General features: G+C 35.3%; 1 pseudogene; it reads right to left on the bottom strand.

Moving 5' to 3' along the window:
- Positions 1 to 9,265: 9,265 nt before the first annotated feature.
- On the bottom strand, positions 9,266 to 10,160 carry LOC116600334 (annotated as a pseudogene).
- Positions 10,161 to 11,928: the final 1,768 nt, after the last annotated feature.

Here is an 11,928-nt window from a genome sequence, read left to right as displayed (position 1 = left end):
CTGGAAGGTAGTAAAATTGTACATGTAGTGAATTCTTCATATACAAATTTTTAAAAGCATTGTTTTAATCAAAAACTACAGCAAGATTTGTATTTACTTCCCAGTTAACACAAGAGATGACTTTCTAACTTCTAGAATCCTCTTAACTCATAAATTAAATTGATACATTTTATGATATCAAAACATCTCAAGGACTTTGAAAAGACACCATGACATCAATGGATAAAAATAGATGGGGGGAAAAACTTGCATTTCAAAGGACATACACAATGTTAATATCAAAATACACAGAGCTTTAAGCAAATAAAATACAGAAGAAAAAGAAACCAATGGCAAGTGGCTAAATCACATAGAGAAGCATTGATAGGAATAGCTAACAGTCATATGGTATGATGTTGAAACTCATCTGTAAACAGAAACATAGGAACTGAAGTAAGAGCTTGATTATGAAAGTGTGACCTTGAATTCTTCAAAATCACTCGTTCAAGTTTCTGGATGCTACAGCATCCTCTAAACTTTCACAGATCAGCAAACAATGCTCAGAGAACATATCAATTGAAACCATCTGTAGAATTAGAAATATCTTGCCCATTAAAATATCCCTAAGCGTGAAACTAGTTTCTAAAAATACTGTTAGAAAAGTACATTTATTCTGTATCTTTATAAATAAAAATCACCAAAAAGAGTATTACAGAACTGAGCCAATTCCCATATATTCTAATAGCCATAAAGAATCCCTAATATAGCTGATTATCAGATTCACACAGCAGATCTTCTAAAAGACTGAATCCCAGAACCACCAAGATGTAAAATATAAAGTCTACTTTGGAATCCCACATCTAATTACACTTCCCAGGTGAAACAATTTTCAATTCAAGGTTGCATTCCTTCTCCCTTCTCTTTTGTGCACTGATACCATCTCTGTGCACACAGACCAAGAAAACACATGCATCATCACAGGATCTTGAACTGTTTCCATGTGAACAATGCTTTCTGTGTTTGCAGAAAGTCTTATTCATTTCAGTCTTCCAGAAAATGGTTACCTCAAATTTCTGTGATTTTCAAATGAACAGAAAGGCCCTATAACCTAAACAAGTCTAAATACTGGCTGTGAACATAGGGACCCAACATCTTCATTGATAGCAGATTTGTCTCAATAACAAAAGAATGTTAAACTAATATTTTGAGATTAAAAAAAAAGAAGAAGGTCGAGTGGGCACCTGGGCAGCTCAGTCAGTTCTATCTTCCTTCTGCTCAAGTCATTATCCCAAGGTCCTAGGATGAAGTCCTAAGTAGGCCTCCTGGTTCAGAGGAGAGGTTTTTTGTTTTTTGGTTTATTTTTTGTTTTTTTTGTTTGTTTGTTTACTTTGTGTGTGTGTGTGTGTTTTCCTCCCTCTGCCTCTGCACCCCTCCTTGTGAGTTCTCTGTCTCACTCACCCACTAGCTCTTTCTCAAACAAATTTTTTTAAGATTTTATTTATTTATTTATTTGACTGATAGAGATCACATGTAGGCAAGGAGGCAGGCAGAGAGAAGAGGGGGAAAGCAGGCTCTCTGCTGAGCAGAAAGCCCAATGTGGGGCTCAATCAGAGGACCCTGGGATCGTGACCTGAGCTGAAGGCAGAGGCTTTAACCCACTGAGCCACCCAGTTTCCCCATCTCAAACAAACTTTAAAAAAATATATATATTAAAAAATAAAAAGTTTAACTTCACAGGAGAGAAAGTTGTGAATTGTTAGAAAAGTTTATGTGGTCATGTGGTCAGTTATACTGGTCTGTCTTCACAAAGCATAGTTAAACCTTGGATTCCCTGTATGGAGAATAATTTCATATACATACTTCATTATGCTTTGAGTCCTTCCTTTCAATTCCTGATAAAGCCGGTCATTGAACACTAATCCAAATACTCCTAGGTCGAGACAATGGTGTGTAAACAGTTTATCTGCATTTGAACTACAACACAGATTGTTGAGTCATTGAACTGGTACATTTCCAAGACTGATTCTTCCCTAATTAAATTCATTGGGATCTTCATCATAATTGTGAGGGTAGACCTGCATCTCCAGAGATGCCACAAGGATAATAATCATGTACAACAGAACTTAAACTTTTCCTCTTGGGGAGAAATCACAAAAGAACTTGAGATTGAATCACCAAAATAGAAATGTCCAGTGTGGACAGAAATGAAATATGTAAAAACTCTATTCTTTCAAGCATGACTTTCAAAATAGGCATAGCTGTTCTGGTTACACTTAAGCTATGTCTTTGCACACAGACACCTAAACTGACTTCCAGGGCATCACAAAAGTAAATTGTGTATGACCCATTTAAAAGTTGTCTCAAATGTGGATAAAGCAAGATTCTCTCCTAAGGGAAGAGTCTTGAATTTGTCACATAGGGCACACAGACAATATGATAGAACCTGTGTTAGTATGGGAGTGGGGAGGGAGAAAATACTGTGGGAGGTTTCCACTTTTCTCAGAGTGCTCAGAGAATGTTCACCAAAATACACACTACACTTGGCTGAAAAACAAACTGCAATGCATTTTAAAGGGCTTAAATCATACAGGATATGTATAATGAAATTCAACAGAAATATAACACTGTTTCCCAATTATTTACAAATTAAACAACATAAATTTAAATTACCATAAATTAGAGAAGAAATATCAGTGAATAGTTTTTATTTATTTTTATTTTTTAAGATTTTATTCATTTATTTGCCAGAGAGAGAGAGATAGCATGCACAAGCAGAGGGAGCAGCAGGTAGAGGTAGAAGCAGAATCTCCACTGAACAAGGAGCCCAGTGAAGGACTAGATCCCAGGACCCTGAGATCATGACCTGAACCAAAGGCAGATGCTTAACTGACTGAGACACCCTGACATCTCAGTGAATAGTTTTTAAAATAAAGTTTCAACAGAAAGATAATGAAAAGGGTGTGTGTGTGTGTGTGTGTGTGTGTGTGTGTGTGTCTACAGGGTGTGGTTAAAGGAGTGCTTAGAAAGAAATGGATAGCTGTAAATAGAAGTATTAGGAACCAAGAGACATTACATGAAATGAATTCAAGCCTCCATCTTAAGAACCTGAGCAAGGAAACCAAAATAAACCCAAATAACATTGGGTAGAATGGAAATACTAAATAAAAGATAAAAACCATGGAGTGAGAAATTAATTGAATAAAAACTGGAATGCAACATAGAATAGAGAAAATATATAAATCCAGGAAATTGTTCTTTCGAAGATTCATAAAACTGATACATTCCTAGAAAAATGGATTAAAAAAAAACTAAGAGAAAGAACAAAGGATAAGAATCAAGAATGAAGAGAGCTATATCCCTCCATTCTATTGATCTGAAAAGGATAACAAAAGAGCATCATAAATGAATTTATGCCACCTAAGAAAGTGGAGCTCTGTTATGAAAGTTACAACTTTCTAAAGAGACACAAAAATAATTAAAAACTGAAATAATCTGGGGTGCCTAGCTGGCTCATCAGTGGAGCATGTGACTCTTGATCTTGAACTCTTGAGTTCAAGCCTCATGTTGGGTATAGAGATTACTTAAAAAAAAATAATAATATTTTTTAAACTGAATAATCTAACACTGTTAAATTAATTAATCAATTAATTAATTAATTCTTTAAAATCCTTCCCCTCCTAAAACAAAAAACTTCACTCGCATACAAATTTATCAATTATCCCATATAAAAATTAATCAAACCATAGTACCAATCTTAAATAAATATGTTCAAGAATAAGGAGAAATTAAAATACTCCCTGACTCATCTTATTCATCCAACATAACCCTTACACTTGGAAACAAGAACATCACAAGAACAATAATCATACCAATCATCTAAAATTTCCCTATTCAAAGACAAAATAGTTTCATACCTAGAAAATCTCAAAGGATCTATAAAAAGAGTTACTAGAATTAATTAGTGAGTTTAGTAAGGTCATAAGATACACACATGATCCAAAAAAAAATTAATCATGTATCTATAAACTAACAAAAAACAACTTGAAATTGAAACTTTAAAATGTGCCATTTAAACTAACAATAAAAATCATGACCTCCTTAGGCATAAAATGCATAAATATATGCTGTAGAATACTTAAACTACAAAATATTAATGAAAAATGTCAAAGGAAAAGTAATTACTTGGAGAGATATAACACAGTCAGGAATTGGAAGTCTCGTTACTGCTAAAATCTTAGATCTCCTCAAAATGATATATTGATTCAATGCAACGCTCAACAAAATCCCACTAATCTTTTATGTGTTATAAAAATAAGTTCATCCAAAAATTTATCTATAAAGGTAAAAATAACAGGATTCCCATGTGGCTGGTTGGCTAAGCATCTGCTTTCAGCTCAGGTCATGATCCCAAGGTCCTAGAATCAAGTCCAGTTTCAGGCCCCTTGCTCAGTGAGAAAACTGCTTCTCCCTTTGCCTGATTCAGTTCCAAGGAAGATAAAATTGACATAGTGGTTAATTATGGCTAACTCTTAAGTCAAGGGAGTAATTAAAAAAGATAACTCCAAAGAGACAAAAAGGTGGAAATACCATTCCATGCTCATGTATCGGAAAAATAAACATTGTTAAAATGTCTATACTGCCTAGAGCAATCTATATTTTCAATGCCATTCCAATCAAAATTCCACTGGCATTTTTCAAAAAGTTAGAGCAAACAATCCTAACATTTGTATGGAATCAGAAGAGAGCCCGAATTGCTAAGGAAATGTTAATAAAGAGAAACAGAACTGGGGGCATCATGTTGCCTGATTTCAAGCTTTACTACAAAGCTGTGATCACCAAGACATCATTCTACTGACAATAAACAGACACATAGACCAGTGGAACAGAGTAGAGAGCCCAGATATGGACCCTCAACTCTATGCTCAAATAAACTTCGACAAAGTAGGGAAAAATATACAGTTGAAAAAAGATAGTCTCTTTAATAAATGGTGCTGGGAAAATTGGACAGCTATATGTAGAAGAATGAAACTCGACCATTCTCTTACACCATATACAAAGATAAACTCTAAATGAATAAAAGACCTCAACATGAGACAGGAATTCATCAGAATCCTAGAGGAGAACATAGCCAGTAACCTCTTCAATATCAGCCACAACAACTTCTTTCAAGATATGTCTTGAAAAAAAAAAAAAAAAGATATGTCTTGAAAGTCAAAGGAAACAAAAGAAAAAATGAATTTTGGGGACTTCATCAAGATCAAAAGCTTCTGCACAGCACAGGAAACAGTCAACAAAACAAAAAGTCAACCTACGGAATGGGAGAAGATATTCGCAAATGACAGTACAGACAAAAGGCTGATATCTAGGATCTATAAAGAACTTCTCAAACTCAACATGCACAAAACAGATACTCATGTCAAAAAATGGGCAGAAGACATGAACAGACACTTCTCTAATGAAGACATACAAATGGCTAACAGACACATGAAAAATGTTCATCATTCCTAGCCATTAGGGAGTTTCAAATCAAAACCACATTGAGATACCACCTTACACCAGTTAAAATGGCCAAAATTAGCAAGACAGGAAGCAACATGTGTTGAAGAGGATGTGGAGAAAGGGGAACCCTCTTTCACTGTTGGTGGGAATGCAAGTTGGTGCAGCCTCTTTGGAGAACAGTGTGAAAATTTCTTAAGAAATTAAAAATAGAGCTTCCCTATGATCCTGCAATTGCACTACTGGGTGTTTACCCCAAAGATACAGATGTAGTGAAAAGAATGGCCATCGGTACCCCAATGTTTATAGCAGCAATGGCCATGGTCGCCAAACTGTGGAAAGAACCAAGATGCCCTTCAACGGAAAAATGGATAAGGAAGGTGTGGTCCATACACACTATGGAGTATTATGTCTCCATCAGAATGGATGAATACCCAACTTTTGTATCAACATGGATGGGACTGGAAGAGATTATGCTGAGTAAAATAAGTCAAGCAGAGAGAGTCAATTATCATATGGTTTCACTTATTTGTGGAGCATAACAAATAACATGGAGGACATAGGGAGATGAAGAGGAGAAGTGAGTTGAGGGAAATTGGAGGAGGAAGTGAACCATGAAAGACTGTGTACTCTGAAAAACAACCTGAGAATTTTGAAGGGTCGCTGGGTGGGAGGTTGGGGGAGCCAGGTGGTTCAAAATCTACAAACATTTATTTAAGAGATGAATGAGTTCTGGGGCACCTGGATGGCTCAGTCAGTTTAGCCTCTGCCTTTGGCTCAGGTCATAATCCCAGGATCCTGGGATCAAGCCCCTCATCAGGCTCCTTGCTTAGTGTGAAGACCGCATCACCCTCTCACTCGGCCCCTACCTGCCCCCTGCTCATGCTCTCTATCTCTCTCTTCTGCTAACTATTTCAAATATATAATTTTTTTTCAAAAGATGAGTAAGTTCTAAGGCTCTAATATACAGCATGGTGGCTCTACTTAATAATACTGTATTGTTTACTTGAAATGTGCTAAAAGTAAAATTTACATGGCCTTCATGAAGTGAAAAAAAATTATGTGAGGTAATAGATGTCCTCATTAGCTTCGTAATGATAACCACTTCACAATGAATAGATATATCAAATCATCACACATTGCATCTTAAATATATACAATTTCGATTAGTCAATTATACCTCAAAAAGCTAGAATAAAAAAGAATTTTATACTGTAGATTCAATTTATATAACATTCTGGAAAAGATAGAATGATAGGAATAGAAAGGGATCAGCATTTGTCAGCATAGGGTTAGAGGCTAGGGTAGAAGGGGACTACAGTGATGCATGGGGAATTATTTGGGGTGATGAAACATTTATACATTGGTTTTGATGTGGTTACATAACCGTATGTGTCAAAATGTGCAGAAATTAGACTAAAAAGGATGAATTATGTACTATGAAGATTACATCTTATATAAGACTGGGAAAAGGCAGATTTTCTACATTGAAACAACAGACACTTGGAAAGTAGAAGATAAGATTCTATTTGCAAAACAACTTAAAATAAGTTTACTCAAAAAAACTAAATTTACAAAGAAATATACTGGGTCTATATAAAAACCAAAAAAGCTTCTTAGGTGAAAAGAACTACCCAGCTTTTGGATGAGAATTCTTAATTCTCTAAAGCTATTAACTATTTCTAAATCAAATCATACTGAAAACACAAAATAAACATAACTTTTACTAGAGTGGCCTATTAAAATTTTATTTTCAAACATAAATATGTTTAAAGAATAAATACGGCTCTGATAAGGAATGGTAAGGAGTACTAAGCTTTTCACATATTTAAGTGTCTTACAAATTAAGTGTAATTTCATTATGTCTTAAACGGTAGGAAAAAATAAGTATATACCTCAACAAATGCCCACCTAGAAAAATAAATAAAATTTAATCCCTAATTAAATGGTTACATCAAAGTGTAGATAGATCAAAAACTTAGCATAAAATATTAAACCATGGGACAATTAAACAATTAAATGTTGAAAATCATGTGGAAGAATATTTTTAACATTGAAATAGGGAAGTCTTTCTGAGAAAGATACAAAGGTCAAAGAAATAATAGATTTGATTATGGGGGCACCTGGGTGGCTCAGTGGGTTAAAATCTCTGCCTTTGGCTTGGGTCATGATCCCAGGGTCATGGGATTGAGCCCCGCATTGGGCTTTCTGCCCAGGGGGAGCCTGCTTCTCCCTCTCCCCTCTCTCTTCCTGCCTCTCTGCCTACTTGTGATCTCTTTCTCTCTGTCAAATAAATAAATAAAATCTTTAAAAAAATAGATTTGATTATGTATATGTAAAATATTTCTACATGACCAAATATATTCAACACAAAATAAGAACATCCAAACTAAATCTTAGGCTAGAAAAATACTTACACATGGTGAAAGGGATAATGTCTTTAATGCATGATTAAGTCATAAAAATTCATATGGAAAAGAGCAACAATCAAACAAAACATGGAAAAGTCAATAATAGATAATTTACAAAAGATGAATACAAATAATTTTAAGCATGTGAATCAAATTCAATTATATTTTCTGAATTTCAATTACAGTAAAAAATGAAATACAATGTTTTTAACAATCAGAATCTCAAATACTATAAATATTCATCGAGAACTTGTTGAGAATGTGCACAAACTCTAAACTGAGGGATGTATCGTAGTTTGGTACTTGCTTATGGATGGCAATTTGGCAATAACTGTGAACGTCAATGATTTTAAATATACCTACCAATTGGTCAAACAATTGCACTGCTAAAAACTCATAATTAGAGAATCTGTAAAAGACTTCACTACAAAGCTATTTATCATAGAAAAAGAATCAGGAAAATGTGACAAATACTGGAAACACTAATTTAACTATATCTTTATTAAGAAGTTTTAGGCAGGGGCGCCTGGGTGGCTGGCTCAGTGGGTTAAGCCTCTGCCTTCAGCTCAGGTCATGGACTCAGGGTCCTGGGATCAAGGCCCACATCGGGCTCTATGCTCAGCTGGGAACCTGCTTCCCCTCTCTCTCTGCCTGCCTCTCTGCCTAATTGTGATCCCTCTCTCTGTCAAATAAAAGAATAAAATCTTAAAAAAAAAAAAAAAAAGAAGAAGTAGTTTTAGGCAGTAGGAGTAACGTAAGTATGAGTTACATCTATATACCGGTATGGAAAGATTTTCAGGAAGCGAAGTAGTAAATTCAGAAGTTAGACAGAAAGGAATACACATACATGAAAATATGATTTTTGTAAGCAAAGATTATTAATTGAACAATCTTAGGAACAATAGCAATCTCAGTACAATGATGCATATGGAAGAACAGGGAGACTCTGGTGAGGGACAGATAGGATGTTCATGCCACACCATTTCCTTTTGGTAAGGATTCTATTTTTAAGATTTATTTTATCTATTTTTTGCCTAGGTATATCTTAAAAAGTAAAATGTTACACAAAAAAACTTCATATGAAAAGAAATTAAATAGAGAAGATAGACTATATAAAAGAAATATTTTAAAAATGAAAAGAATAAAGATAAAAGACAAGAAACTGACCAAAAATAGAATTATGAATGAGATAAAAAGTAACAAAAGTAAAAGTAGCAATTAATTATGAATTAGTGTAACTCTATAAATATTTGACTCTTTCACTGCACATTATTTGTTGACTATGACTGCAAATGCATTTACAGTAAAATGGACTTTAACATTTGAGGAGATTGACACTAATGTTAAATTGCTTCATTCATGATAGATGATGCACTTACTTATTTCATAGCATTTGTCATCTCAGAATTTCTCAGAGCATAGATCAGTGGGTTCAGCATGGAGGTTACAACTGTATAAAACACACTCTATGATTTGTTAATGGGGAAGGTCTTAGCATGTATTACATACATGAAAATACATGGAACAAGGAAAAAGACCACCACAGTAATGTGGGAACCACAGGTCTGGAGGGCTTTCTGCATCCCTTCTAAACTAAAGTTCTTTAGAGAGTGCAAGATGACACCCTAAGAGATGAGCAAGAGCACAAACACAATAGTGCAGATCATCCCTCCATTAGCCACCACTAATAGGCTAATGACATATGTGTCAGTACAAACCAATTTCATTAAGGGGTACATGTCACAGGAAAAATAGTCAATGATATTGGGACTACAAAATGGGAGCCCATTAATAGTACTAACTTGAATTACTGAATGCAGAAAACCTCCAATCCAGGACACTACCAGTAGCACAACACATACCCACTGCCTCATGATCACCAAATAATGCAAGGGCTTACCAGATGGCCACATAACGGTCATAGGCCATCACTAGCAGAAGGAAGACCTCTGAGCCACCAAAAAGGTATTCAGTAAATAGCTGAGTCATACAAGATTAGAAGGATATGGTATTTTCTGCAAACAACAAATCTGAAATCAATCTGGGGCAAATGCAAGAGGAATAAGTGACATCCATAAAATACAAGTTAGCAAGAAACAAGTACATAGGTGACCCAAGGGTCTTACTGACGGCTATAGTCACCACAATGAGCACGTTGCCCACCACAGTCAAAATACAGAAGAGCAAAAACATAACAAGAAGGAGCTTCTGTTCCTTTGAATCCCGGGTGAGGCCCAAGAGGTCAAAGTAAGTTACACTGTTTCTTAGGTCCATCTAGTGTGGTTGGGAGTGACTTCTATTAGAACCAGGTGATCTACAAAACAGGAGAGAAACTATTTAAATGCATTATAAGGTTAATCTTTTATTGATTCATTCAATTAAGACAGTGTGTAAAAGATTGTGGCAGGAGTACCTATTTGTGTCACAGACATTGTGATTTCCAAGTTGAACAAGTTGTGGGTTCCTACACTCAACGATAGCATATATAATAATATTCAATAAAATAAGTGCCAATATAAAGGTAGTCACACAATGCAAAGGTCAAGGGTAAGAATATATCAACCAAACAGCAATCAAAGAAGGTTTTACAGAGGAAGCACTCCTTCCTGAAATTTAAAGGAGAAGTGGAAGGACAAGAGGGCAAGGGAATTGCATGTAAGTGTGCACAGTTTATACTTGAGACCCATTTAGGGTAACTGATGTATTCAAAGTGAGTGGGATAAATAGGAATGGAAAGTCACTGACCTGGATTGTCTTTTCCCTCACTGAGACCTCTTTCTTAGGGTTTTTGGTTGGATATGCCCCCTTTTCCTAACCAATAAATGCATCCAAAGTACTTCAGAGTTTCTCTCTTCTTTAATTTTTAAGCTTTATATAGGGAACTTCACCAACGATAGATATTTCCAACTGGATACCAACTCAGTACATACAAAAGTATTTTTTTAAATCTCACCATAATTATAGGGTTCTACATTTTATTAAATGGTACTACCTTCCATGTCATTGCTCAGACAGGAAATATCACTGTGCCTTCCATACCTTTCTTGTTCTCATATCACATATTGATACCTTTAACAAATCTTATTATCCCCCGTGAAAATAGATCACAAACTTGGTCATTTCCCTTCTCTCCACACTTCTTCTGGCCTACTGCACAAGCCATCTCCAATGTCCTTTCCCTTTCATTCTATCCTCCACCAGTTTGTTTGGATGCAGCCCAAATAATCCCTTTTGAATCTGATTCTGATCTGATCATTCCCTGATCACAACATCTAGAGTGGATTCCAATCTCTCAATCATAATTTAATGAATCACGTTTCATATTTCCAGTAACAGGAACTATAATTCCCATTCTGTAGTTGAACAAACTGAGAATCTGAACATCTAAATAATTTTCCCAAGTTCACCCTAAGTGATAAAACTAGAATTTGAAATGGTGCTCACATTATCTCTGCCTTTGGCTAACGTCATGGTCCCAGGATCCTGGGATCAAGCCCTGCATCAGGCTTTCTTCTCAGCAGAGAGCATGCTTCCCTCTCTTGCTCTCTCTGCCTGCCTCTCTGCCTACTTGTGATCTCTGCCTGTCAAATAAAATCTTAAAAAAAAAAAAAAAAAAAAAGATAGTCACACAATTGCAAAGCCTGGCTTCCACTATTTACTGTTAGTTTTACCTTGTGTAGGCATATCCACAATCTGAAGGAACATGTTTTACTCATTCACAGGGACCTGGAATTCTTCTGTCATCCAGGTTGATAAGAGAGGACAAAAAGCTGCATTATTACTTGAGGATATATTTTATTTCATTTGTCTATCCATTGTATCCTTGGAGTTTTCTGATTATTTAGATTTCACTTTTATTTGCACTGTAGATTACTTCATAGGAATTCCATATTCCACACAGCAAAACAAAGATTATCACATTAGGAAAGGTATCAAAAACAAAAACAAAAACCACTACAACGACAAAACAACAACAACAACAACAAAAAAAAAAAAAAAAAAAAAAAAGACAAGGAAATCCTATCCTTACATAAAGAGATAG

The sequence above is a fragment of the Mustela erminea genome, chromosome 9 (genome assembly GCF_009829155.1).
Source record: "Mustela erminea isolate mMusErm1 chromosome 9, mMusErm1.Pri, whole genome shotgun sequence".
NCBI classification, from domain to species: Eukaryota; Metazoa; Chordata; class Mammalia; order Carnivora; family Mustelidae; genus Mustela; species Mustela erminea.
The sequence above is the reverse complement of the archived record's forward strand: the minus strand, read 5'-3'. Positions and strand labels throughout refer to the sequence as shown.